We start from the raw sequence: 27,275 nt of genomic DNA, 5'->3' as shown, positions 1-27,275 counted from the left end.
TTGTTAGATGTATGGTTTGCAAATATTTTCTCCCATTCTTTAGTTTGTCACCTCACTCTGTTAATAATTTTATTTGTTGTGCAGAAAATTTTTAATTTGATGCAATTTCACTTGTCTGTTTTTGCTTTTGTTGCCTGTGCTTTTGGGGTCATATCCAAAAAAATAATTTCCCAGACCAACATCAAGAATCTTTTCCTCTGTTTTCTTCTAGTAGTTTTATAGTTTCAGGTGTTATGTTTAAGTCTTTAACTTGTTTTGAGTTTATTTTTGTATATGGTGTGAGACAAGGGTCCAATTTCATTCTTCTGCATGTGAACATCCAGTTTTCCTGACACCATTTATTGAAGAGACTACCCTTTCCCCATGTGTGTTCTTTGCATCCTTGTAGAAGATCAGTTGGCCATAAATTTTGTGGATTTATTTCTGGGCTCTCTATTCTGTTCTATCGGTCTATATGACTGTTTCTATGCCAGTACCATACTGTTTTGATTATTATAGCTTTGTAGTATATCTTGAAATTAGGCAATGTGATTCCTCCAGCTTTGTTTTTCTTGTTTAAGGTTGCTTTGGCTATTCTAGGTCTTTTGTGTTTCCACATGAATTTTAGAATTGTTTTTTCAACTTCTGTAAAGAATGACATTGAGATTTTGATAGGGATTGCATTGAATCTGTAGATGACTTTGGGTATTATGGATATTTTAACAATGTTAATTCTTCCAATCCATGAACACAGGATGTCTTTCCATTTATCTATGTCATATTTAATTTCCTTCATCAATGTATTATAGTTTTCTTGTCTAATTGCTCTGGCTAGGACTTCCAGTAGTATGTTGAATAGAAGTGGCCAGAGTGGGCATCCGTGCCTTGTACTGGATCTTAGAGAAAAAGCTTTCAGTTGGTTATCACGTTAGCTGTGAGTTTTTCATTGAGGGTCTTTATGGTGTTGAGGTGAGTTCCCTCTATACCTATTTTTTTGAGAGTTTTTAAAATCATGGATGAATGTCGAACTTTGTCAAAAGCTTTTTCTTTATCTATTGGGATGATCTTCTGTTCATGTGGTGTATATCGTTAATTAATTTGTGTATGCTGAGCTAACCTTGCATCTCAGGTATGAAACCCATTAGTCATCGTGTATAATCCTTTTCATGTGCTGTTGAATTTGTTTTGCTAGTATTTTATTGAGGATTTTTGCATCTATGTTCACCAGGGATATTGACCTGAAGTTTTCTTTGCTTGTAGTATCTTTGTCTGGCTTTGGTATCAGGGTGATGCTGGCCTTGTAAAATGAGTTTGGAAGTGTTTCCTCTTCTATTTTTTTGGAAGAGTTTAAGAAGGATTGGTGTAAATTCTTTGAATGTTTGATAGAGTTCGCCTGTGAAGCTGTCTGCTCCTGGGATTTTCTTTGTTGGAAGGTTTTTTTTTCATCCTTTTTTTTTTTTATTGATGTTTTAATAGTTTATAACATTGTGAAATTTTGGGTTGTACATTTTTGTCTGTCCATCACCATATATATGTCTCCCTTCACCCCTTGTGCCCACCCCCTACCCCCATTGCTCCTGGTAACCACAATACAGTTTTCTCTGTCCATGTGTTGGTTTATATTCCAGGTATGAGTGAGATCATACAGTGTTTGTCTTTCTCTTTCTGGCTTATTTCACTTAACATAATACCCACCAGGCTCATCCATGTTGTTGCAAATGGGACGATTTTGTCTTTTTTATGGCTGAGTAGTATTCCATGGTATATATATACCACATCTTCTTGATCCAATCATCAGTCGAGGGACACTTAGGTTGCTTCCACTTCTTGGCTATAGTGAATAATGCTGCAATGAACATAGGGGTGCATAAGCCTCTTTGGATTGTTGACTTTAGGTTTGTTGGATAGATTCCCAGTAGTGGGATAGCTGGATTATAGAGTATTTCTATTTTTAATTCTTTGAGGAATCTCCATACCGTTTTCCATAGAGTCTGCACCAGTTTGCATTCCCACCAGTTGTGTGTGAGGGTTCCTGTTTCTCCACATCCTCTCCAACATTTATAGTTTTTTGTCTTGGTGATTATAGCCATTCTAACGGGCATGAGGTGATATCTTAGTGTTGTTTTGATTTGCATTTTGTTGGAAGGTTTTTGATTACTACTTCAATCACCTTACTTATTACTGGTCCAATCAGGCTTTCTATTTCTTCTTGATTCAGTTTTAAGAGTGTATGTTTCTAGGAATTCATCCATTTCTTCTAGATTATCCAATTTATTAGCATATAATTGTGCATAATAGTCTCTTATGATCCTTTTTACTTCTGAGATGTCATTATAATGTCTCCTCTTTCCTTTCTGATTTTGTTTCTGTCTTCTCTCTTTTTTTCCTAGTTAGTCTAGCTAAGGGTCTGTCAACTTTGTTTATTTTTTTAAAAATCCAACTCTTAGACTTGTTGATTTTTTAAAAATTGTTTCTCTATTTCATTTATTTCTGCTCTAATCTTTATTGTTTCCTTCCTTTTGCTAACTTTGGCCTTAGTTTGTTCTTTTTCTAGTTCCTCACGGTGTAAAGTTAGGTTGTTTATTTGAGATCTTTCTTCTTTTTTTAGTGTAGGTGTTTATTACTATAAACGTTCCTCCTTATACTGCTTCTGCTGCATTCTATATGTTTTTGGTATGTTGTATTTTCATTTTCACTTGTCTTGAGATATTTTTAAAATTCCCTTTTGATTTCCTCTTTGACCCAATGGTGTTCAAGATATGTTGTTTAGTTTCCAAGTATTTGTGATTTTCCCCATTTTTCTTGCTGTTATTGATTTCCAGTTTCATACCATCTCATACCATGTGAAAAGATACTTGGATTGATTTTGATCTTCTTAAATTTGTTAAGTCTCATTTGTGACCTAACCTGTGATCTCTCCTGGAGAACGTTCTTTGTGCACTTGAGAAGAATGTGTATTCTTCTGCTGTTGGGTGGGAAGTTCTTTGCATATATATGTCAGTTAGTTCCATTTGATTTATAGTGTTTTTCAAGTCACTGTTTCTTTATTGATATTCTGTTTGGATGTTCTATTCATTAATGAAACTGGGGGGGCCGGCTCCGTGGCTTAGCGGTTAAGTGTGCGCGCTCTGATGCTGGCGGCCCGGGTTCGGATCCCGGGAGCGCCCCGAGGCACCACTTCTCCGTCCAACGTGAGGCCGAGTCCCACGTACAGCAACTAGAAGGATGTGAACCTATGACATACAACTATCTACTGGGGCTTTGGGGGGAAAAAACTGAATAAATAAAATCTTTAAAAAAAAAAAAAATGAAACTGGGGTATTGAAGTCTCCTACTATTGTTATATTGCTGTCAATTTCTCTTTTCAGGTGTTAATTTTTGCTATATGTATTTAGGTGCTCTGATGTCAGGTGCATAAATATTTAAACTTGTTATATGTTCCTATTGAATTGACCCTTTCAACCTTATATAATGACCATCTATTTATCATGAAGTAAAGTGTTGCCTCTTTTGAATTTTAAATAGTTAACATTACCATTAATATGCCATTCATATTAATGAATGCCGAAAAGGCTTTTTTGGTGGTTTCTTTGCCTCAGTCTCTTTCATGCATGCTGCTGTGTGAGGCTGTGGGTCACCGCAATTTACTCACCCATTTCACTGCTTATAGACAGGGTTGTTTGAAGTTTATTTTTTGATCTTATTAACAATGTCATTCTTGTCTTTGTTTCCAAGAGCTAATGCATCATTAAATTTTCTACACGTTGGAAAAAAATTACTGGGTTGTAGATTATGGATAAATTCAAATTTACTAGCACATGCTGATGGAGTGTGTGGATTAACTATCTGACCATTCATGCACTTCCATTTATTAATTCCTTGTGATTTGTCAACACTTGGAATTATTTAACTTATTTATTTTTGCCTATCCAGTGTTAAACAGAATCTTTCTGTGATTATATATTGCTTTTTATTGATTACCATTGATGTTGAATATTTTTCCTATGTGGTCTTTCATCTGTGAAATAGTTTTCCCTCATTTTCTCATGTTTAATTTATTTGTATGTTTATTGCTTTCTTACTCTTTTTTTTCTTTTTTACTATTCTACACACGAATCCTTTGTCATTTATAGGTATTACAAATATTTTCTCCCAGATTCTGGTTTATCTTTTCACTCAATTCTACATTTTAATGGACTCTTGTTAATTTTAATAGAGTTGAATTTGTCAATCTCTTCCTTTGGGCTTACTTTCTTTTCTTCCTTTTTTTTTTTTTTCAAACACAAGGTCTCACATATTTATTACTGAACCAAGCTACAAGTGCAGAAACATAGAAACAAAGAGAAAAATCATTTTTCCAATAAAACACTTCCAACCATCCAGGGATAGTGGTGATGTTTTCAGCGTGATATGGTAAGATGTTAGTGATCTTGATATGGTGTAAATATGCCATCCCATGTACAATTCCTTATAGACCCAACTTGGTTCATTTCCAATGTTCCTCTTGGAGTTGCACCTGATTTTATTACTAGTTTTCATCTGAATCCATTGGGGAATGAGACAATTCTGTTTTTGTTTCTTGGCCAGGAATCTCTTGATTCTAAAAGTCTTGTGAGAAGACATGATGAAGAACAGAGTCAACCACACATACCATGATGGTGGAGAAAGGGCCTAATTTATCATGTACGAAAACTCTCCCTACTGCGAAGTCATAAAAAACATTTGCCTGTAACTTCTGAAAGGGTTCTACTCTTGTCTTTGACAGGTAACTCTACAATAATTGATTATTGTATATGGAGATGATAGATGATTCATTAGTCTACTATAGATAACCACTTGTCACTGCTCCAAGTGTTAAAATGTCCATTATTTCTATCACTATCTGCCCTGCCATAGGCTCTTGTACCTTAAATAGATGCTCTTCTTTGAGAAATTCCTATTTTCCATTTGTCTATTTGTCCATATCTCTGCTAATACCATATTATCCTGAATACTGTGGATTTAAAGGTCTTGATATGTGCCAGGGAACGTGTCTCCCTACCTTGGTCAGTTCCCGCTGCTATAACAAATTACCCTAGACTGTGTGGCTTAAACAACAAACAGTTATATCTCACAGTTCTGGAAGCTGGGAAGTCCAAGTTCAAGGTACTGGAAGATCTGGTGTCTGGTAAGGACCTGATTCCTGGTTTGCAGATGGCTGTGTCCTCATTGTGTCTTCATGTGGTGGAGAGCAGAGAGAGGAAGCAAGATCTCTAGTGTCTCTTCTTATAAGGGCACTAATCTCATTCATGAGGGCTCCACCCTCATGACCTAATTACCTCCCAAGGGCCCCACCTCCTAATCCTATCACATTAGGGGTTAGGATTTCAACATATGAAATTTTTTTTTTAACTATTTTTTTGTGTGTGAGGAAGATTAGCCCTGAGCTAACATCTGATGCCAATCCTCCTCTTTTTTCTGAGGAAGACTGGCCCCGAGCTAACATCTGTGCCCATATTCCTCCACTTTATATGGGATGCCACCACAGCATGGCTTGACAAGCGGTGCGTCGGTGCGCGCCCAGGATCTAAACCGGCGAACCCGGGGCCACTGCAGTGGAGCGCGCACTTAACCGCTTGCACCACTGGGCTGGCCCCCAACATATGAATTTTGAGGGACACATTCAGTCCATTACTCTCCCTAACAGTGTTCTGTACAAAATCTCAGCTATTCATAGACATTTGTCTTCTATTTCAGTTTTTAGAAGGAGTTTTTCTTAAGTTCAAAAACAAAACAAAAACCTGGTTGTGAATATAATGGAATTTAGTAAATCACTAGATCTGGTTGGGAATGATTACATCACAGTGATATTCAGTCTCCTTTCTAAGGACATATGCCATCTTAACATTTATTTCGTGATACTTTGATGTCACTCAATGTATACTTTTTCTATTATAACCATTTAATATCCTTCATTAGACATATTTTAGGACTTCAAGAGAATTAGTTTTATAGGCTATGTTATCTTCTAAAAATTTGCTTTCAGTGGCTTGTTGCTAATAATTTGAAATGCATTGAGATTTATTTTTGTATTGAGTTTGCATTCTGGAAACTTACTAAAAATATTACATATGCAGAAAATACATAAAACAATTGCACAGTCAACCAAAATATTATAAAGGAATCTGTGTAATGACAACTTGGCCAAGACTTGGAAGATGCCTTCATACCACCCATCCCACTTGAAATGGTGCCTAAAGGAAGAATCATTCCGTCTCTCTTCAGATGGAGCAGTATCGTGAATTGTGAAGTAATTTCCTTGCTTTTCTGTATAGTTTTATAACCTGTGTATGCATTCGTATGTCAATATATTTTATTTTTGCATGTTTTTTATGCAAATGGCATCATAATGTATGTACTATTGTATGTCATGTTTCATTTTTATACAGTTATGAATCCTCCATAGAATGGTAATCTATTCATTTCTTTTAGTTAATAGACTTTATTTTTAAGGACAGTTTTAGGTTTACAGAAAAATTGAGCAAATATTACACAGAATTCTCATGTACCCCTTCTTCCTAGCTCACAGTTTCCCCTGTTTTTAATGTCTTGCATTAGTGTAGTGCATTTGTTACAATTGGTGAACCAATATATTACATTTGATGATGATTACAATTGATGAACTAATACATTTTTATTAACTAAAGCCCATGGTTTACAACAGGGTTCACTCTTTGTGTTTTACAGTTCTATATGTTTTGACAAATGCATGATATCATGGATGCACCATCACAGTATCATACAGAATAGTTTCACCACCCTAAAAATCCCTTGTGTTTCACTTATTCATCACTCTTCTCCTCGTCCACCTCTCTCTGCCAAATCCCTTGAAACCACTGATCTTTTTACTGTTTCTCTAGTTTTGCCTTTTCCAGAATGTTATATAAGTGGAATCGTACAGTGTCTAGCCAGTTCATACTGGCTTCTTTCACTTATTAATATGCATTTAAGGTATTTCCATGTCTTTTTCTAGCTTGATAGCTCATTTATTTTTATCATTGAATAATATTCCATTGTATGGATGTACCACAGTTTGTTTATCTATCCATCTATTGAAAGGCACTTCTAGTCTTTGATGAAGACTTTTGTGTGGATATAAGTTTTCAACTCATTTGGTTAAATACCTAGGGCTGTGATTGCTGAGTTGTGTGATAAGACTGTGTTTAGTTTTGTAAGAGCATGCTAGACTGTCTTCCAAAGTGGCCGTACTATTTTCCATTTATACCAGCAATAAATGAGAGTTCCACATTTTCACCAGCATTTGATTTTGTCAGTGTTTTGGATTTTAGTCACTATTCTAGGGTACAGTGGTACCTCACCGTTGTTTTATTTTGCAATTCTCTAGTGACACATGATGTTGAGCATCTTGTCATATGTTTATTTGCTATCTGTATATCTTCTTGGGTGAGCTTCTTTTCAGATCTTCTACCGTTTTTAAATGGTTTGTTATCTTAGTTTTAAGAGTTCTTTGTAAATTTTTGATGCCAATCCTCTATCAGATATGTGTTTTGCAAATGTTTTGTCCAATGTTTTGTCTGTGAGTTGTCTTTTCATTCTCTCAATGGTGTCTTTTGAAAAATAGAAAACTTTCATTTTAGTGAAGTTCAATTTACTATTTTTCTCATTCATGAATCATGCTTTTGGTGTTGTATTTAAAACCTCATTGCTAAGCCCGAGGTCGTCTAGATTTTCTTATGTTATCTTCCAGAAGTTTTAAATTTCACATTTTACAATTAGGTTTATGACTTACATTTTGAGTTAATTTTTGTGAAAGTTGTAAAGTCTGTGTCTAATTAACTTCTTTGCATACAGATGTCCAGGTCTTCCATCACTGCTTGTTGAAAAGAGCATTTGTTGAAAGGTCTTTCTCCTTTGAGTTGCCCTTGCTTCTTTGTCAAGGATCAGTTGACTATATATGTGAAAGTTTATTTCTGGGTTCTCTGTTCTGTTCCATTCATTTATTTGTCTATTCTTTCACAAAACCACACTGTCTTGATTACTGTAGCTTTGTAGTAAGTCTTGAAGTCGGGTCGTATCAATCATGTGAATTTGTTCTTCTTCAGTGTTGTGTCGTCCATTCTGGGTCTTTTGTCTCTCCATATACACTTTAGAATCAGTTGTCATTATCCACAAAATAGCACGCTAGGCTTTTGACTGGGACTGTGTTGAATCTACAGTTCAAATTGGGGAGAATTGACATCTTAGCAATATTAAGTCTTCCGATCCATGAACATGGGATATTTTTCCATTTATTTAGATCTTCTTCAGCTTCTTTTAACAAGGCTTTCTAGACTATAAGTTTTGTTAAATTTTCTTTTGTTAAATTTATTTCTATGTATTTTATTCTTTTGGTGCTATTGTAAATAGATTTTTTAAAATTTTATTTTCAATTATTTCATTGCAAGTGTATAGAAATACAATTGATTTTTGTATATTAATTTTATATCTCCAACCTTGCTAAATTCATTTATTAGTTCTACAGTCATGTGCTACATAATGATGTTTTGGCAAACGATGAGCTGCACATATGACAGTGGTCCCATAAGATTAGTACCATCCAGCCTAGGTGTGTAGTACGCTATACCATCCAGATTTGTGTAAGTACACTCTATGATGTTCGCACGATGATGAAATCATGTAATGATACATTGCTCAGAACAAATCCCCATTGTGAAGTGATGCATGACTAATAGCTTTTTGGAGGATTTCTTGGGATATTCTGTGTACGATATCAAGTCATCTGTGTATAGAGAGTTTTACTTCTTCCTTTCCAATCTGGATGCCTTTAATTTTTTTCTAGCCTCATTGAACTGGCTAGAACGTCTGATACCATGTGGAATAAAAGTAGCAAGAGTGGACATTCTTGTCCTGGTTCTGTTCTTATGAGGGAAAAGCATCCTGTCCATCACCACTAAGTCTAATCTTAGCTGTGGGTTTTTCATAGATGCCCTTTGTCAGCTTGAGGAATTTCCCTTCTATTAACAGTTTACGGCACGTTTTCATCATGAAACTCTGTTGGATTTTATCACATGCTTTTCCATGTCTATGGAGATGATCACGTGATTTCTATTTGTTATTTATTGATGTGATGTATTACAATAATTGATTTTAGGCTGTTAAACCAACCTTGTATACCTGGAATAACACCTACCTGGTCATGTTGTATAATTCTTTTATATGTCTCTGAATTCAGTTTGCTAGTACTTTATTGAGAATTTTTGCACCCATATTTATGAGAAATTGGTGTGTAGTGTGTTTTTATGTGTATGGGTGATGTGTTAGTCTGATTTGGTTATCACTGTAATACAGGCCTTGTAGAATGAGTCGGGAAGTGTTCACTCCTCCTCTGTCTTTTGGAAGAGTTTGTGAATAATTGGTATTAATTCTTTAAATGTTTGGTAGAACTCAGCAGTGAAGCTGTTTGGGTCTGTTTTATGCCTTTAAGAGGCTTTATTTTTTAGAGCAGGTTTAGGTTCACTGCAAAATTGAACAGAAAGTACAGATTTCTCAAAGCCCCTGCCTCCACACATGTACAACCTTCCCCACTATCGACACCCTGCACCAGAGCAGTACATTTGTTACCATCAATGAACCTACAATGACACATTATTATCACACAAAGTCTATAGTTTACTTTAGAGTTCACTCTGGGTATTGTACATGCTATGGGCTTTGACAAATGTATAATGACACATACCCACCATTAATGTATCACATAGAACAGTTTCAATGCCTTAAAAATCCTCTGTGCTCTGCGTATTCATCCCTCCCTCCTCCCGCCCTGTCAACTCCTGATCTTTCACTGTCTCATACATTTGCCTTTTCCAGAGTGTCATATAGTTGGAATCATACAGTATGTAGCCTTTTCAGATTGGTTTTTTCCACTTAGTAATATGCATTTAAGGGCCGGCCCTGTGGCTTAGCGGTTAAGTGCACGCGCTCCACTGCTGGCGGCCCGGGTTCAGATCCCGGGTTCCCACTGATGCACCACTTCTCCGGCCATGCTGAGGCTGCGTCCCACATACAGCAACTAGAAGAATGTGCAACTATGACATACAACTATCTACTGGGGCTTTGGGGGAAAAAATAAATAAATGAAAATTATTAAAAAAAAAAGAAAAAGTAATATGCATTTAAGTTTCCTCCATGTCTTTTAATGGCTTGATAGCTCACTTCTTTTTAGCACCCCATAGTATTCCATTGTCTGGATGTAGCACAATTTATTTATCCTTTATCTACTGAAGGACATCTCAATTCCTTCCAAGTATGGGCAATTATGAACAAAAATGCATAAACATCCATGTGCAGGTTTTTGTGTGGACCTAAATTTTCAACTCATTTGGGTTAACTCACCTTTGGGCATTGGTTTGAGGGTCGGGAGACTCCCCTCCGCCACACGGGATGGGGGTAAGAACAATTTACTCTGTGAAGCTCGAATGGATGTGGGCCTGTGATGCGGTTTGTGTAAAATCCCAGCGCCGGGACAACTGGATAGCCACATGCAAAAGAAAGAAGTTGGACCCTCACTTCACATCACATACAATGATTTACCAAAAATGGAACAAAGATCTAAACATAAGAGGTAAAACTATAGTACTCTTAAAAATAATAGGAGGAATATTCATGACCTTGTACTTGGCAAATAATTTTTAGATATGACATCAAAAGCAAAAACAATAAAAAAATAGATAATTTCTTTTTGAGGTGATGAAAATATTCTAAAATTGACTGTGGTGATCATTGCACGGAAATATACTGAAAACCTTTGCATTGTATTTTAAAGGAGTACATTGATTAGAACATGTTATTATATCTCAGTAAAGCTGTTCAAATAAATGGATAAATGCATTAAGAGTTTCACAACGCAAGAGTTTTGCAATCCAGTCTCTTCAGCATATTAATAGTTTGCAGGTGCATCCCAAATTTACATAAGGATTTATTGATTTTCTTATATCTGTGAAAATAGGAATTCAATTGCCTTAGAGATATTATAGCTGTTTACATTTCAAAGTTCTCTAGGGACACATTCAAAAACCGATCTAAAGTAAATTTCCCTCCAGGGTAAAATGTACACACAAGAATTGAATGAACTCATCTGGTAGCTTCTGGTTGGTCCGAGAAGAGTCTCTGCACTTGGCTAGGGCTGTGGGGTTCAAATTTCCCACCAGAGCCCAGTGCAGGGGAGGCCACGGGATTCTTTTCAGTATCAAATGTTTGGGGAGGGGCAGGGATGGGTGGAAGACTCAACGCAGTCAATGGTCAAGATCAAAACGCAGCCACACTCTTCATTACACACGGTGAGGTGACTTTTAAGTGTGTGTGTTTGTAAACAAGGGTCACAGTTCCAAGAGCGGCCTCGCAGCCTTATGCCAAGCCCTTGACCTCCGGGGGACAAGAGACCCTCCTGTTCCAGTCTGGCCGGGCCTAGGTCACCCTCTTGCTCTGGACTTGCTCCTCAAGGGGTCGCTCCATCTAGAAACTGAGTCTTGAATTCCTTGTGCACACCTATGTCCCACTCTGGCCCGGAATATGATCCGGTTATTTGCAAATATGGTCCAAGCGGCCAGGTTCCTGCCCACGGGCCGAAGCGGGGTCTGTTCAGCCACGTGACTTCTACCTGCGGTCACTCTGCACGAGGGGGGCGGGTCCCTGCGAACTGTCCATCAGAGGAGGCGGCGGGGCGACGCTCTGCAACCCGCGTGGACGTGGCTGCTCCCTGTGGACGCTCGGGGTGGCGTCTCACCTGCGCTTACGGCCCCGGGTGTCTCTGCTGCAGCCTAACGCTGTGACCCGCGCCGGCCGAGCGCTGCAGGGGCGACACCGAGGGACGGCGCGTGCGCGGCCCCGGGTGAGGAGACGGGGAGGAAGGCTGGGCGGCACCGGCTCCCCGCGGTCACCTCCGAGTCTGCGGACCCGGGTCCGCGGGGGCGCCGCTCGGACCTCAGTCCCCTCCGGCCGCAGCGTGGGGGCGGGGCCGGCAGCCGGGACCCCGGGCGTCCTGTGGTCACTGCGCGCGGCGACTGCGGCCCCGGATCCTCTCTGGGCAGCTCTGCGCCCGCAGCCCCGCGTGTCCGCAGATGGTGCGGTGACCACGGGGAGGGTCATCGGGGACAATCGTGACTCGGTCTCCGGGGCTCCTGCGTGGGAGGAGCTGTGGGCTGTGGGTCCCCAGTCCCTCCTTTCTCCCCAGGGGGACTCGTGTTCTCCTGACTTTTCTAAATGTTTGGGGAGCAGGGTCTCACATCCACGACCCTGTCCCCCCAGCCTGGCTCTTCCTGGGACTGACAATAAGTCTCTAAATTTCCAGATCCCTCCCCGCGTTCCCAAAGCCAACGTCCCCTATCGGATTCACAGCATTATTAAGTATTGGGCCTTCCTGATGCATTTCAAAGAGACCTAATATTTTAATTGTTTATCCTTTCCCCCAGAGCCATGGCTGGCTCTTTTTTAAAGATGATGTTTGTCTGTGGATATTTTACATGAGAGGAAAGCGGACAATAACCACCTGGAACTACACTGCATGAGATCCTGTGCGTCTCCCCCCAGGATCCTTCTGGGCACAGACGTCCAATGGGGAGTCCTTTGGGTGGAGGGTCCTCTTGAGAAACCTTCCTGGGTGATCTGTCCTGTGGGCACTGCCCCTCCCTAGTTTGTCATCTTGAGAAGATTTATTCACTTATTTGTCTCCATTTTTCAATAACGGTAAAATATATTTAATTAATAGAACTTGAAAGACAATAAAAAATTTCCAAAGAGGCAAGTGTGGGTATTAATAAAAGAAACCTTAACTATATTAGAGTCGGAAAGACCTGTAGGGGGAGCTGTCATGCCCCATCATACATTGTCCATTACACCAAAGGGGGAGAGAGGAAGCCTGCATCTTCCACAGGAAGTAAAACTACTTCACTACTGAAGACTTTTCTGCCCACCCAGCAACCGCCCAGCCAATGAGAAACGCCCTTCAGCTCAGCCAATAAGAGACGCTGCATCTCAGCCAATGAGAAACCCCACAGCTCAGCCAATGATGAGCCATTGCCGTCCGGAACTGTTACTTTCCACCAATGGGCTTTCAGAATGGCCTCTCTCTCCTTCCCCCTTTTCTCTATAAAAACAGATCCTTTCCCTATTTATTGGATTTCCCTATGGTTCCCCATAGCACGCAGGTCTGGAATTGCAATTCTTTTGACTTTTCCTGAATAAACTCATTTTGAGGGTAAAATAACAGGCAAATTTGCTAAGTTGACACAAGAAAAAAGTGAATTTCAGAAAAAATGAAACGACATTTTCCAGTATTGTAACATTCCATTTGTTAATAATTTTGGTTTCCCTTTTTTTTTTTTGATTCCTTTGGGAGTATGGACTAATATTCTGAGGTCCGTTCTTTTCTTTTGGGGTAATTTCAAGTGGAATATCATGGTGTATGCTTGCAACACCTAGAAGTGTTAAAAAATGATTATTTTCCAGGCAATTTCTTTCTGTGGAAATAATAATTAATTGACATCTTCATTTTCTTTCTTTTTTTTTTTTTTAAGATTTTATTTATTTATTTTTTCCCCCTAAAGCCCCAGTAGATAGTTGTATGTCATAGCTGCACATCCTTCTAGTTGTTGTATGTGGGACGAGGCCTTGGTGCGCGCCCAGGATCCGAACCCCGGGCTGCCAGCAGTGGAGGGCGCAAGCTTAACCGCTAAGCCACAGAACCGGCCCTTGACAGCTTCATTTTCTAAAAGGAATAGATATTTTTGAGTTTTCTGGTTGAACTAGAAAAATGCCTTACAATTTCCTTCCCTCCTTTGCACGTAAACACTGGGTTTGAGTGCTTTTACTGGATTGTTCAAACACTGGGTTTGTCACTTTTAAAATATCAATGTTGGTCTAAAGCAACTTGCCTACAAGGCCTGAGGACAGTGAATCTAAGCTAAGTCCCCCTTGGGCCTGCAAAGGGAAGGATTTGAAGGCCCACTTGTTCTTCCTGGGGAGCCTCCCCCTGCAGGTGTCCTGCTGCTCACACCCCCCATGGAAGGAGCCTCTATACTGAGAGGAGCTGCAGAGCCCTGGAAAGCTGGGGGTGCACATGCTCGTCGGGGTGGGGAGTGATGCCCTTTCTGAGGTTGTAACTGTGGTTTCCTTGGGCCTCTTTCTAGACATAAGTTGGCGTTTTGCATCCACAGTGTAGATGCACTCAGAGTGTAATTTGTTTACACTGAGAAAGTGTGTGAAATCAGTTCTGTGTCCTGGATTAGGGTCCATTAATTTGGGAGTTCATTTGGGTCAGAACCTTTAACTGAATCCAGCTGAGTTTTCCTCATTGTGGGAAGGGAAGCCTGAGAAAGGGAGCATTTGCATTATGACCTGGGGAGGGGAGGGCGTGTGGAGCTCCCAGAGTTCACTCCTGTGGCTGCTCAGGTGCCCCAGCCTCCTCCACCAGGGACTGACCCACTCCAGGGGTTCTGTCTCAACCAGGAGAGTCAAAAATATGGAACCTTCTGAAAGTGGCTTTCCTTCTGTCCTGGGAAGCAGGCTGCTTATCTCAGTGGATTCAAATATTGGCATTTCCTTCCTTTGTCGATTGAATATTGGGGCCCTGTAACTCTAGTTTCCCTTAGCAGTTTGTCATTTTATTTCCTGTGTGACTGTGTAAGATTTTTTACTTCTTTGGCTTTGAAAATGTAAGTAGATTGAGAAATAGGAAATGAGCTGGGCAAGAAAATTCTGGAGCCAAACAGAATATTTGTTCCTTTTAGGGGAGAGAATCTCAATACGTGAGAGGGGTGAATTTAAGTTCTCAAGTGTATTTTTGATTTTTAGATCAGTTCTTCTATGTGCATCTCCCTGAGAACTTTGACATTTAAAAGGCTATACTATCCCTAAGGCAAATAAATTCATGTTTTAACTGATGTGAGGAAAACTACTCAAAGCTTCTATAAATCTTTGAAAACCCTGCTACATTTAGGGGATTCAGCCCAAACCCCTGGTGCATTATAATATGCTACTCATTCCCCAAAATACCCTCCAGTTTGATATTTAAGGACAGACTATGATGCCTCTTGTTATATTAGTTAGGAAGAAATTTGAGATTTTTCATTTTTTATGGCTTAAACTTTTATAACTATTAGTGTTTAAAGGGCTAAATCTTAGAATGGTTTCCTATGAAGAAAAGTTAAAATTCAATGAATTTTAAAAAGGAAAAGTAAATTAATTAAAAATATAGGCTATTAAATAGTAAAATATGTAATAAATTACTCTGTTTATTTCAAAGAAATACTGCATGTGAAGGTTAAAAAAATCTGTAAGGTAAGGAAGTCTAAGTAAAGTAGACACCCCTGCTGGCACAGCCTGGTCCCCTCCAGCACTCTTGCTTCAACCACCATCGATACCCATGTTGACGAATTCTTGAGCCTCCTGTTAGTGTTTCTTTATATAAATCAATCGAGAATGCATATGTTTCTTACCCGCATTTGTCCTTGTGATGAGCAGTCAGACACCATATTTTGGATGATTGTTCACAGCTTAAGCCTCGCTCCTCCCTCTTCCCCTTGTGCCCCCACCTGGACAAGCTGATGAGAAAGCCTGGGTGTTCTCTCCTCTGGAGCAGGCAGGAGATTCCACCACACAAGCCCCTGCCTGTGTGCAGAACTCTTGCCCCGGCCCCACCCTCAAGCCCAGTGCACACCCAGGCCAGGCTCCCTTCCTTGCTTTCTGAGCCCTTCCAGAGCTGCTTGAGAGGCCAGCCCTGCCTTCCCCTCAGACCTCTATTATGTGAGTCCTAAGCCTTTTCCTACCCTGTGTGTGTGTGTATGTGTGTGCGCGCGCGCGCCACACTTGCCTCAGTCTCAACAAGGGACCCACCCTTCTGCAGTGACCATAACAGTTGTGCCCTGAGCAGCATGTCCAGACATGACGCCCCCATGGGTCTGTCATCTCCTGCTCTGAGTTGCTCACCTGCTCTGCTGCCTGGTGGCGGCCTGCACTGTGGGCTGCTGCTTGCTGGGGAGCCTGTGCTGTGAGCTGTGCTGCCCCGTGTGGCAGTGTTGACCCACCAAGCCTCAGTTCTAGGTTCAGCTGAGCAGAGTTGGCATCTTTGAGAATTCCTAGACATTTGGAAGCAGGACTATGGGATTGAGGCTCTTAAATGAGTCCTGGGTCAGTGTCTTTGCTGGGATTTGTCTGTGTGTTAGAGTGAAGCTGTGACAGAGGCTGTCTTGGCCTGACACACCCTGAAGTGGGGATGGGAGAGATGGCTTTAAGTTGCCCATAGGCTTCTGATGCAAGGAACTGCCCTAGGCCCCACACTGTGTGTCATTAGGGCTGCAGCTACCACCATGTACTGGGCTCTCCTGAAAACAGAGGCTGTCACAGGTCCTGAGCATGTGACACTCCACCCAGCTGCCCATTGTGCCTGGGGTCCTGGAAACAGCACCCCATGAGTCAGCATGGCTACTGACACCTCTTTGCAACATAATGAAGCCATAACTTGGCCCTCCTGCATATCCTCCCCTTTCTTCACCCCCTTGCCAGATGCCACGGTGCTGAAGGAGGTCGCCTCTTCCTCTTGTCTCTCTGGGGAGCTCCTTGGGATTAAACGAATAGAAAAGCAATGGAGGGCCGGCCCGGTGGTGCAAGCGGTTAAGTGCACGTGCTCCACTGCGGCGGCCTGGGGTTCACCGGTTCGGATCCCGGGTGTGCACCGACGCACTGCTTGGCAGGCCACGCTGTGGCGGCGTCCCATATAAAGTGGAGGAAGATGGGCATGGATGTTAGCCCAGGGCCAGTCTTCCTCAGCAAAGAAAAAAAAAAAAGAGGACGATGGGCGGATGTTAGCACAGGGCTGATCTCCTCACAAAAAAAAAAAAAAAAGAAAGAAAAGCAATGGAGACGTTGTAGACTTTACGGGTGACATTGTCACATTTGTACATGATGGAGCTCAGTTGAGGGTTGCTGCTTTTCATCCCTTAATTGGGACATCCTTGATAAAGGACGAGGCCCCAGGGTGAGCACAACTGACCAAACATCAGGCAAACAGTTGGCCCCATCTGTACCTGTTTACAGACTCTTGGGTGATTTTCTAGGCAATCTCCTTTGTGGTGAAAGGACTCCGAGAATCTCTTGCCTCACGGGTACCCAAAATAGAAATCCAGGGAACACTTGTCTTCACATATACTTAGTCTGTAATACGAGCTTCACTCACCAGGACACTCTTTATCCTCGTGGGAGTTCCAGACACTACTGATAGTAACCAAGGCCCTCATTTCACTTCTCAGAATCTACAGTGCGGGGCTCTTAAGGCATTCAGTGGAAGGTTCTCCTCCCTTCCCGGTCCTGGGCTGCAGGCCTCATAGAGCACCATGACGGCTTAAGGTCAAATCAGTTGAACGATGGCCTGTTTCAGTAATCAATAATCGCTAGTCAATATTAATGTGTCTGTTTTCATCCCTTCTTTTTTCTAATAGACTGCTTTTTAAAGAGGAGTTTTGGTTTTACAGAAAACCTCAGATAGTACAGCGAGTTCACACCCAACCCTCTGCCTCCATGCTGTTTACCTTATTTTTTGTATCTTGTATTACTGTGTATGTGTGTTATAATTGATTCGACAATATCAATGCATTCAAGTCCACATTTACCTTAGCGTTGATTCTTTGTGTTACACAATCTGTGATTCTTGGCCAATGTATAATGACATGTCCATCATTTCTGTATCATACAGAATACTTTCACTGCCCTAAAAATCCACTGTGTTCCTCCTCTTCCTTCATTTGTCCATCCCATCCCCAAATCCCTGGCAACCAAAGATCTTTTTATGGTCTCATAGTTTTGTCTTTTCCAGGATGTCATATACTTGGAATTATACAGTGTGTAGCCTTGTCACATTGGCTCCTTTCCCTTAGCAATATGGGTTTAAGTTTCCTCCATGTGTTTTCATGGCTTGATACCTCATTTCTTTTTATCCCTGAACAGTGTTTCATCATATGGATACACCATTCACTGGTTATCCATTCAACTCTTGAAGGACATCTTAGTTCCCTCTAAGTCTTGGCAGTTGGGAATAAAGCTCCTATAAGCATTCTTGTGCAGGTTTTTGTGTGAACATAAGTTTTTAACTCATTTGGGTAAATACCAAGGAGTGTGATTGCTGGATCATATATTGGGTATATTTAGTTTTGAAAGAGACTGCCTGTCTTCCATTGTAGGCACGCCATTTTCCATTCTCACCAGCAATGAAGGAATGAGCAGTGAACGTTCCTGTTCCTCCACTTCTTTGCCTTCATATGGTGTTCTCAGTGTTGAATTTCAGCCATTCTACAGAGTGTGTGCTGCTACTGCATTGTTGTTTTATTTGCAGTTCCCTAATGACATGGTGTTGAGCATCTTTTCATTTGAGAATTTGCCACGTGCATATCTTCTTTGGTGAAGTGTGTGTTCAGAACTTTTGCCCATTTTTAAATTGGGTTGTTTGTCATCTTATTGTTGAGTTTTAAGAGTTCTTTGGATATTTTAGTCACCATCCTTTTATCAGATAAGCATTTTGCAAAGATTTTCTCCCAGTTTGTGACAGTCTTTTCATTCTCTTAACACCGTCTTTCACAGAGCAGGAGTTTTTAATTTTAATAAAGTCAAACTTACCATTTTTCTGTTTTATGGATCTTGCTTTTGGTGTTGTATCTAAAAATTCATCACCAAACCCAAGGTCATCTAGATTTTCTCCTGTTACCTTCTCAGAGTTTTGTAGTTCTACATTTTACATTTAGATCTAGGATGCATTTTGAGTTAATTTTTGTGAAAGGTGTAAGGCCCGTGTCTACATTTGTTTTGTTTTGTATGTGGGTGTCCAGTTTCCAGTACTATTTGTTGAAAAGACTATGTTTACTTCATTGAATTGCTTTCATTTCTTTGTCAAAGATCAGTTGACTCTGTTTGTGTGGGTCTGCAGGAAAGCAAATGATGTTTGTTTATTAACCTTATATGCTTCAACCTTGCTATAAATTCTTTTTTTTTTTTTTTTTGGTGAGGAAGATTGGCCCTGAGCTAACATCTGTTGCCAGTCTTCATCTTTTTGCTGAGGAAGGTTGTTGCTGAGCTAACATCTGTTCCCATCTTCCTCTATTTTGTATGTGGGACGCTGCCACAGCATGGCTTGGTGAGCAGTGTGTAAGTCCGTGCCCAGGATCCAAACCCACGAACCCCGGGTCACCAAAGTGGAGTGTGCAAACTTAACCACTATACCACCGGGGCTGGCCCTGCTATATATTCTTGTTTGTTGCAGGAGTTTTATTTGTTATTATGGATTCTTTGAGATTTTCTGCATAGAGAATGATGGTATATGCAACAAAAACAGTTTTATGTCTTCCTTCCCAATCTGTATATGTTTTATTTCCTTTTCTTGTCTTATTGCATTAGCTAGGACTTCCAGTACAATGTTGACTAGTTGTGGTGAGAGGGGACATCCTAGTCTTGTTCCTGATCTCATCAGGGAAGCATTGAGTTTCTCACTATTAAGTATGACGTTAGTCACAGGTTTGTTGTAGTTGTTTCTCAAGAAGAGAAAGATCCCCTCTATTCCTAGTTTGTTGTTATAAATGGATGTTGGATTTTGTTAAATGCTTTTTCATTTTCCCTGCTTTTATTCCTGAAATTAATGATTTGTCTTCCCTCTTTTTTTCTCAGTTAGCTTGACTAGACATTTATCAGTTTGATTCCTCTTTTGAAAGAACCAGCGTTTCATTTTCTTGATTATTCTCTATTGATTTTCCACAATTTCATCTCTAATTTGTTATGTCTCTTCTTGTGCTTACTTTCAGTTTAATCTGCTCTTCTTTTTCTAGTTTCCTAACTCGTTTTCTATATGTTCAGATTATTTATTGATTATAGCTCTTCTTTTCTAGAGTGTGTGTTCAATGCTATAAATTTCCCTCTTTTGCTGCATCCCTCAAATTTTGATAAGTTGTATTTTCATTTTCACAGAGTTCAATATAATTTCTAATTTCTCTTAAGCCTTCTTTTATCCTTGTACAATTTTGTAGTATGTTGTTTAATCTCCAAGTATTTGGGGAGTTTTCCAACTCTTTCTCTGTTACTGATTTCTAGATAAATTGAGGGCATATTTTGTATGATTTCTAGTCTTTCAAATTTGTTAAGGTGTGTTTCATGTCCCAGAGCATGATCTATCTTTGTGAGTGTTCCAAGTGAACTTGAGAAGAATGTTTATTCTGCTGTTGTTGGATGAAGTATTCCATAAATTTCAATTAAATCCAGTTGATTGATGGTGCTGTTGAATTCAACTATATCCTTCCTGATTTTCTGCCTGCTGGTTCTCCTAATTATGATAGAAGGCCATTGAACGCTCCAGTGGATTCGTCTGCTTCTCTCTGCAGTTCTGTTAGTTTTTGCCTAGTATATTCTGCCGCTCTGTTGTTATGCACACACACAAAGGATTGCCATGTCTTCCTTGAGACTTGACCCCTTTATCATTACGTAATTCCCCTTTTTATCTTTGTGAGTTTTCCTCCCTCTGGAGTCTGAAATCAATATATCCCTTAGGGTTAGGGGTTAGGGGTTAGGAAGGCTAGAGGGAGATTCATATTGGGTATTTCCAGCCCCCCAGGACCATTAGACTCCAGTAAAGTCCTAGTCAGTTAGGTTCTGGTGAAACAGATTCTTTTGAGGACAGGCCTTGTTAAGAAGAACAGAATATTCTGGGCATATTTCAAAATGGTTCTTCTCTGTCCCTCTTTCCAGTTGTAGAGACAGCAGTTTGCCTTCTGACCACAATTCTCTGACGGATCTAAGAAGTGCTGTTGATTTTCAGTTTGCTTGCCTTTTTCCTGTGAGGACGGGATGCTTGGCTTCTAAGCTCCTTATGTGCCAGAGCAGAAACCAGAAGTGTCTGACTCCATTTTTTATTATTTGACTGCTGACAGCTTTAAAGCCTCATCCCTCCGCCTCCCCTTGTGCCCCGCCTCTGGACAAGATGATAAGAAAGCTTAGGTGCTCCCTCCTTTGGCATTGGCATGAGATTCAGTCACACAAGTCCCTGCCCTCGTGTGCAAACTCTCGGCCTACCCTACTCCCTCACCTCCATAAAGAACCCAGGCCACCCTCCTCTCCTTGCTCTGTCAAGGCATTTCCCACCCGCTTGAGAGGCCTGCCCTGCCCTCCCCTGGCAGTTTCATTACGGAAGTAATAGACCCTTTCGTACCCTCTAGGAATGTGTGTGTTGTCATCAGTTTGGACATGTGAACCAAACCTTAGGTGAGAGTCCACCTCCCTCTGCAAGTGACCATAACCGTTACAGAAAAGGCAACATAGTGTATATATTGCAGTGCACTTTGCTAAATTATTCTATTGAAAAATCCTCCAGATCTTTTCATATAAATACATGTATCCTTCCTTTTTTTTTCTTTGAATAGCTTTATTAAATACTGAAATGTCTTTCTTTTTTTTTTTTTTTTGGTGAGGAAGATCAGCCCCGAGCTAACATCCACGCTAATCCTTCTCTTTTTGCTGAGGAAGACCGACTCTGAGCTAACATCTATTGCCAATCCTCCTCCTTTTTTCTCCCCAAAGCCCCAGTAGATAGTTGTATGTCATAGTTGCACATCCTTCTAGTTGCTGTATGTGGGATGTGGCCTCAGCATGGCTGGAGAAGCGGTGCATCGGTGCGCAGCCGGGATCCGAACCCGGGCGGCCAGCAGCGGAGCGCGCGCACTTAACCGCTAAGCCACGGGGCCAGCCCTATCCTTCCTTTTTAGAAGGGGCATATGGTAGTAACTTTATGTAACCCATTCTTTCTAAATAGACACTTGGCTTATTACCACTTTTTGGAGCCAAAACCGTGAATTAAAACTAAGATTGCTGTGTTATAGGGCAAACAAACATATACAGATTATGTTCTTTTTCAAACTTAATTAATTCTTTAAATTTTTATCATCAAATATATTCAGAAAAGAATGCATGACATTTTTGTGGAAAGATTTAATAACAATATAAGCATCCTTGGAATCATCATCAAGATTCATAAGTGGGCCTTGGGCAGTTGTTAGAGGGTCCTGATGTGATCTCCTCGACTCATCTCCATCCTGCCCCTAGATGACCACCTGCCTGATTCTTTGAAATTTTGCTTCCTTTCAACTTCCCATAAATAGGTATCAATGGAATTACACTGAAAAGGTTATTCCATGGTTTCTTTCCTTCCATACGTCTCACACACACTAGTGTCTGAGGCTGCAGGCCATCCAGTTTACTCATCCATTCCAATGGTTATGGCGTTTGAGCTTTTTCAAGTTTATTTTTTGCTCTTGTGAAAAATACTATCCCTATCATTTTTTAAATCAGTCTCCAAGAGCAAATACACAATAAATTTTCTAGACGTTGGAGAAAATTTCCTGGGCTATAGGTAGTGGTCAAGTTCAAATTGATAGGAAATAGCCATGGAGTGTGTCAGTTGACACCTTCCATTCATGCATAACTATTTATTTGTTCACTGCGGTCATCAAAACCTGGGAGTATCAAATAGACTAATTTTTGTCCTTCGAATCAGCGTGAGATGGGATGTACCTGACATTTTATTTGGCTGTTTCCCTTTTACCAGGGAGATGGACCTTTCTCATATATTAACTTTTATCTTCTGTTAAATATGTTTTGCTTATTTTCCCATTTTTTCATGTGTTCATTTTTACTCTGCACACTAACCTTTAATATTGCATTATTGCAGATGTTTTCTCCCAATTTATGCTTTTCCTTTTTACTCCCTTAATTTTAAAATATTTGAATTTGTCAGTCTCTTCCTTTGGCATAATCTTCTTCTTATATCAGAAAACCATCCCTAAACTTGCATCAAAATCATATTTGCCTGTGACTTCTGAAAGTGTCCTAGTTTTATCTTTTACATTTAAGTCTACAGTAAATTGTTATCCATGGAATAGAGGGGAATACAGTGCATTTTCCAATTAGATGACAGTTTGCCCCTGCCCCGGGTATTAAAGTGTTGGTGCTATTTGCCGCTGCTCTACAATGCCCGCTCTCTCCTCGACCAACTTTCCATATCAGTGCTGACCACTGAAAACTTTTTCTATTTGCTTATCTCACTCCTTCCCAATCAATGCCCTGCTTTAACAGTAGACATCCTGTGAATTTGAGAATTCAGTTTGTCTTGTAATTCAGCCGTTTACAGCATGAGATTCTGGGTTTTGGTTTTCAGCATCTCAGGTTTGCAGCTACAGGAGATAAGGGTCTCTGTCAGGGCAGATTTAGAAACTTTCATCTCATTTATGCAGCGCTTGGTCTGGGAATTCCTATCCCTGAGCTCGTCCTTTTCTTCACCCACTTTGACGGGTCACATTAGGAGCAACCAGCCATTCTCATTACGCTCATTAGTTTCATGAAAATGTTCGAAGATATCATGTACGTGATCATACAGAACCTTGCTTCTTACACTTGCTTGAGTATGCAGTGGTGATATTTTGCATATCTCTATTGCCACATCATATCATGCACTGTCAGGGCTCTCTTTACTATTGGAAATAGAGTCATTAGTGTCTTTATATCTAATCATATCAGCCAATTCCAGAGACTCCAGAGCCAACTGAGAAAACTCATCCTTAAGATTCTCTTCCTCCAAAACCACTCTTGGTACCAAAATTTGTATTAGTCTCTGTCTCTAGAGAAACAGAACCAACAGCATGGCTATGTGTATATATGGAGATGGAGAGAAAGAGAGAGAGATTAATTTATTAATTTTAAGGAATGGGATTACATGATTCTGAAGGCTTGAAAAATAAGAAATCTGCAAGGTGGGCAGGCAGGCTGGAGACCCTGATACTGGCTCAAGACAAGGTTGACATAAGGGAAGCCATATTGTAGAAAAGAAGCCCTATTATAACTTTGAATGACCTCTGACTAACTAGCCCAGCTGGATCTGCACCCTCCAGGAGATCTGACTGCTCTGTAGATTTTACGACCCCTGCTTGTGCATGTACCTCCCAGCTGTGGTAAGATGATAACTTTGTTCTTTTGAGTTCCTTAGGAATGTGATGACCCCCGAACAGGGAGTCTATGCTGATAGCCATCATCAATGAAAACTGAAAGATCTGGTGTGGGAATTCCCATTCTGTAACACCCAAGGGTCAATATTCCTAACTCCCTCCCCTATAACCCACGGGCCTATATGCTGTAAGATTTTGTGGCCCCTTAAGATGGTTCTTTGAGACATTAGTGGGCCATCTTCCCCCTTGCTAGCAAGCTGTAATAAACTGCCATTTCTTTGCCACCATCTTGCCTCTTGGCGATTAGCTTTTGTCTCTCAGCGAGTAGATCATGCCCTTTGTGCGGTAACAACCCAGGGAAGACTTGCAGTTCCGTTCCAAAGGCGGTCTGCTGGCAATATTCTTTCTTGCTCAGGATATGTCAGTCTTTGTTCTATTAATGCCTTCAGTTTATTGAATGAGGTGTGTCCACACTCTGGAGGGTAATCTGCTTTACTAAAGGTCAGCTGATTTAAATGTTTATCTCTTCCAAAAAAACACCTTTACAGAAACATGCTCGGTAGTGTTTGACCAAATATCTAAGCACCATGGCCCAGCCAACTTGACTTGTAAAATTAAACATCACATATGATTAATCCAAATTTTTGTTATGAATTAATAGTGAATGTCAAGTTTCAGACAATCAGCCTGACATTTAACAGTCTACCTGAAGACTTGCTCCTAGCATGTCAGCTCACACTTCTGTCCCCTTACCCGAACATACCTGGATAACAATTTTATTAGCTTCTTGTACAAAAAAGTCAACAATGGAGCGGTGTTTTAAAAAAGACTTAATGGGGGCCGGCCCCGTGGCTTAGCGGTTAAGTGCGCGTGCTCTGCTACTGGCAGCCCGGGTTCGGATCACTGCTTGTCTGGCCATGCTGAGGCCGCGTCCCACATACAGCAACTAGAAGGATGTGCAACTATGACATACAACTATCTACTGGGGCTTTGGGGAGAAAAAGGGAAAAAAAGGAGGAGGATTGGCAATAGATGTTAGCTCAGGGCTGGTCTTCCTCAGCAAAAAGGAGGAGGATTGGCATGGATGTTAGCTCAGGGCTGATCTTCCTCACACAAAAAATAATAAATAAAAATAAAAAAGACTTAATGAATGTAAGTGTGCACCAAGGATTTTATATGCTTTCCTTCAAATATCAGGGCTATATAGAAACATAGCGTATTCAGCTACCATCAGTGCTTCTTGAGTTTACTAGAGGATGAACATCATCCAACTAAGTGATGATTGGGAAACCAGCAAAAGGACTGATGGTGAGCACTTAAAATATCTAAATATACATTGAAGACTAAAGCAAACATGGATATGAGAGTGGAAGACAAAAGTACCAACATTACACATCCTGACAAGGCAGAAATGAAGTAACTGTAAATGAGAAGAAGAGGGAGACAGAAAAATGAAGTGGAGTAAACTCACTGATGCACAGGCAATAGGAGGACACTGAAGGACAGAAAGACAAACCTAGTAATGAGCCGCAAAGTGGACAGTTAAATAAGCAAACAGAAATACCAGAATTAAAAAGGAATAAGTACAAAGACCTAGAACAAAAATGCAAGCCTTACATTGCAAAAAGAGAAAAGAATACGTGTCTCATAAAGAAACAGCTTACAAAACAAAATTTATATAATTGTAAAACTTTACGATACCTAGAAAAAAGAATACCCTCATAGCAAAAAGCACACCTGGTACCACATCTTGGTTTCTAAGACTCTTATTTAATAAAAGGAATCAAGCCTTCTTGGAGAAATTGCTGATGTTAGGACTGGGAAGGAGATACAGTAGATGAGCCTGGAGCATCTTATAATATGAGCAAGTACTTTAAAAAAGGTATGACAAAAGGACACAGCCAACTGAAAAGAGCTCCCAATGGCGAAAGCTGGAACAGTTTGAGCAACAAAGTAAATAACGTAGTGTTGGGATATAACCCAAAGTATAAAATAAGTGTCCATGATCCATATTGATATAAATGAATGATTGAGTAAATAAATTCAGGAGAAGAATAACTCTCCCATGCAGAAGAATTCCAAATAATGTATGCAGATACTCCTCTCCGGAGGTGAGGCGTAACTCCCCAGTCCTTAAACGTGTTCTCTGCATAATGAAGACTTTGCAGAGAGCACAGTGTGAAATGGGGACGAGAATAACTTTATCATGTAGATCCTCGAGAAACACAACCTATGTCCAGTGACCAAGGTCAACATGAACAGTGATAAGTCACGTTGAGAGTGCGTACTTAATAATACAGTATTGTTGCACTGCAACATTGACATGAGGCAGAACTTTTTCTGTTCCGGTTCACACGCAAAACTGGCACTCAGATGCCAGCCAGTAAATGAGTCTGAGTGGCAGGCTCAAACGTCGTATATGTGGTCTGCATAATTTAAACATTCCCACTGACCGTGATGCCTACCTGTTGGAAGGCAGTACAAGGTGCAGCAGCTTGTCTCCCACACTGCAGGTGGCATTGCATCCTGTTCTCAGACAACTGAAACCCTAGAAAATCCACAAACATACATGGCCCATGCATGTTCACAGCGTTTATGCCCCAACATCTGATACGCATGGGTCTGTACTCTATTTTGACAAAGACAAACACTGCTGACCTAGCCCTAAGACAAGACAGTAAAAGCACACTGTTGTGACTGCCAAGTAAAGGAAATTGATTCTGATGAGCTCCACTGGCAGAGATAGGCAACGAGCAGAAGCTGCACACCAGATGCCACGAGCCTTCTTCATATGCCCCAGTAAGGACACCACATTTGGAAAACAGCTGTGATTAATACTCCAAACTATTTAAGTTCGTGATATTCTAAACTCACTCTCCATAGTTTTGTAACAACCAAATGTGTGAGTTAAAAAAGAAGGTGGTAAAAAAACACCTCTGTATCTCTCAGGTCTTGGATGACAGAACGTATCTCTGTAGTTCCTCCATGGACAAGGTATTACTTCTGGGTTACTGTCTTGGTTGGGAACAGATGAAGAAGCATCAGTTTGGCCTTTCCCACCAGAATATGCCTCAACAAATGTGTTAGGAAACCAATATAGGTATTTTACTAGTACACCTATTCCAACTATATATCTTGGGCCTGAGAAATCCACTTTGGAAGACAGTCTGATATTTTCTTGCAAAACTACACATTGTCCTACCATATGACCCAGCAATTGTGCCTCTAGATATTTGAATAAGTTGAAATGAGTTGAACGAGTTGGAAACCTATGTCCAT

General features: G+C 40.4%; 1 pseudogene; it reads right to left on the bottom strand.

The window, feature by feature from the left end:
• Positions 1-4,447: 4,447 nt before the first annotated feature.
• LOC101398405 (large ribosomal subunit protein eL39-like) lies at positions 4,448-4,602 on the bottom strand (annotated as a pseudogene).
• Positions 4,603-27,275: the final 22,673 nt, after the last annotated feature.

The sequence above is a fragment of the Ceratotherium simum genome, chromosome 39, assembly GCF_057802395.1.
Source record: "Ceratotherium simum simum isolate JZ-2026a chromosome 39, ASM5780239v1, whole genome shotgun sequence".
Classification (NCBI taxonomy): domain Eukaryota; kingdom Metazoa; phylum Chordata; class Mammalia; order Perissodactyla; family Rhinocerotidae; genus Ceratotherium; species Ceratotherium simum.
This window is presented reverse-complemented; position numbering and strand designations above follow the sequence as displayed.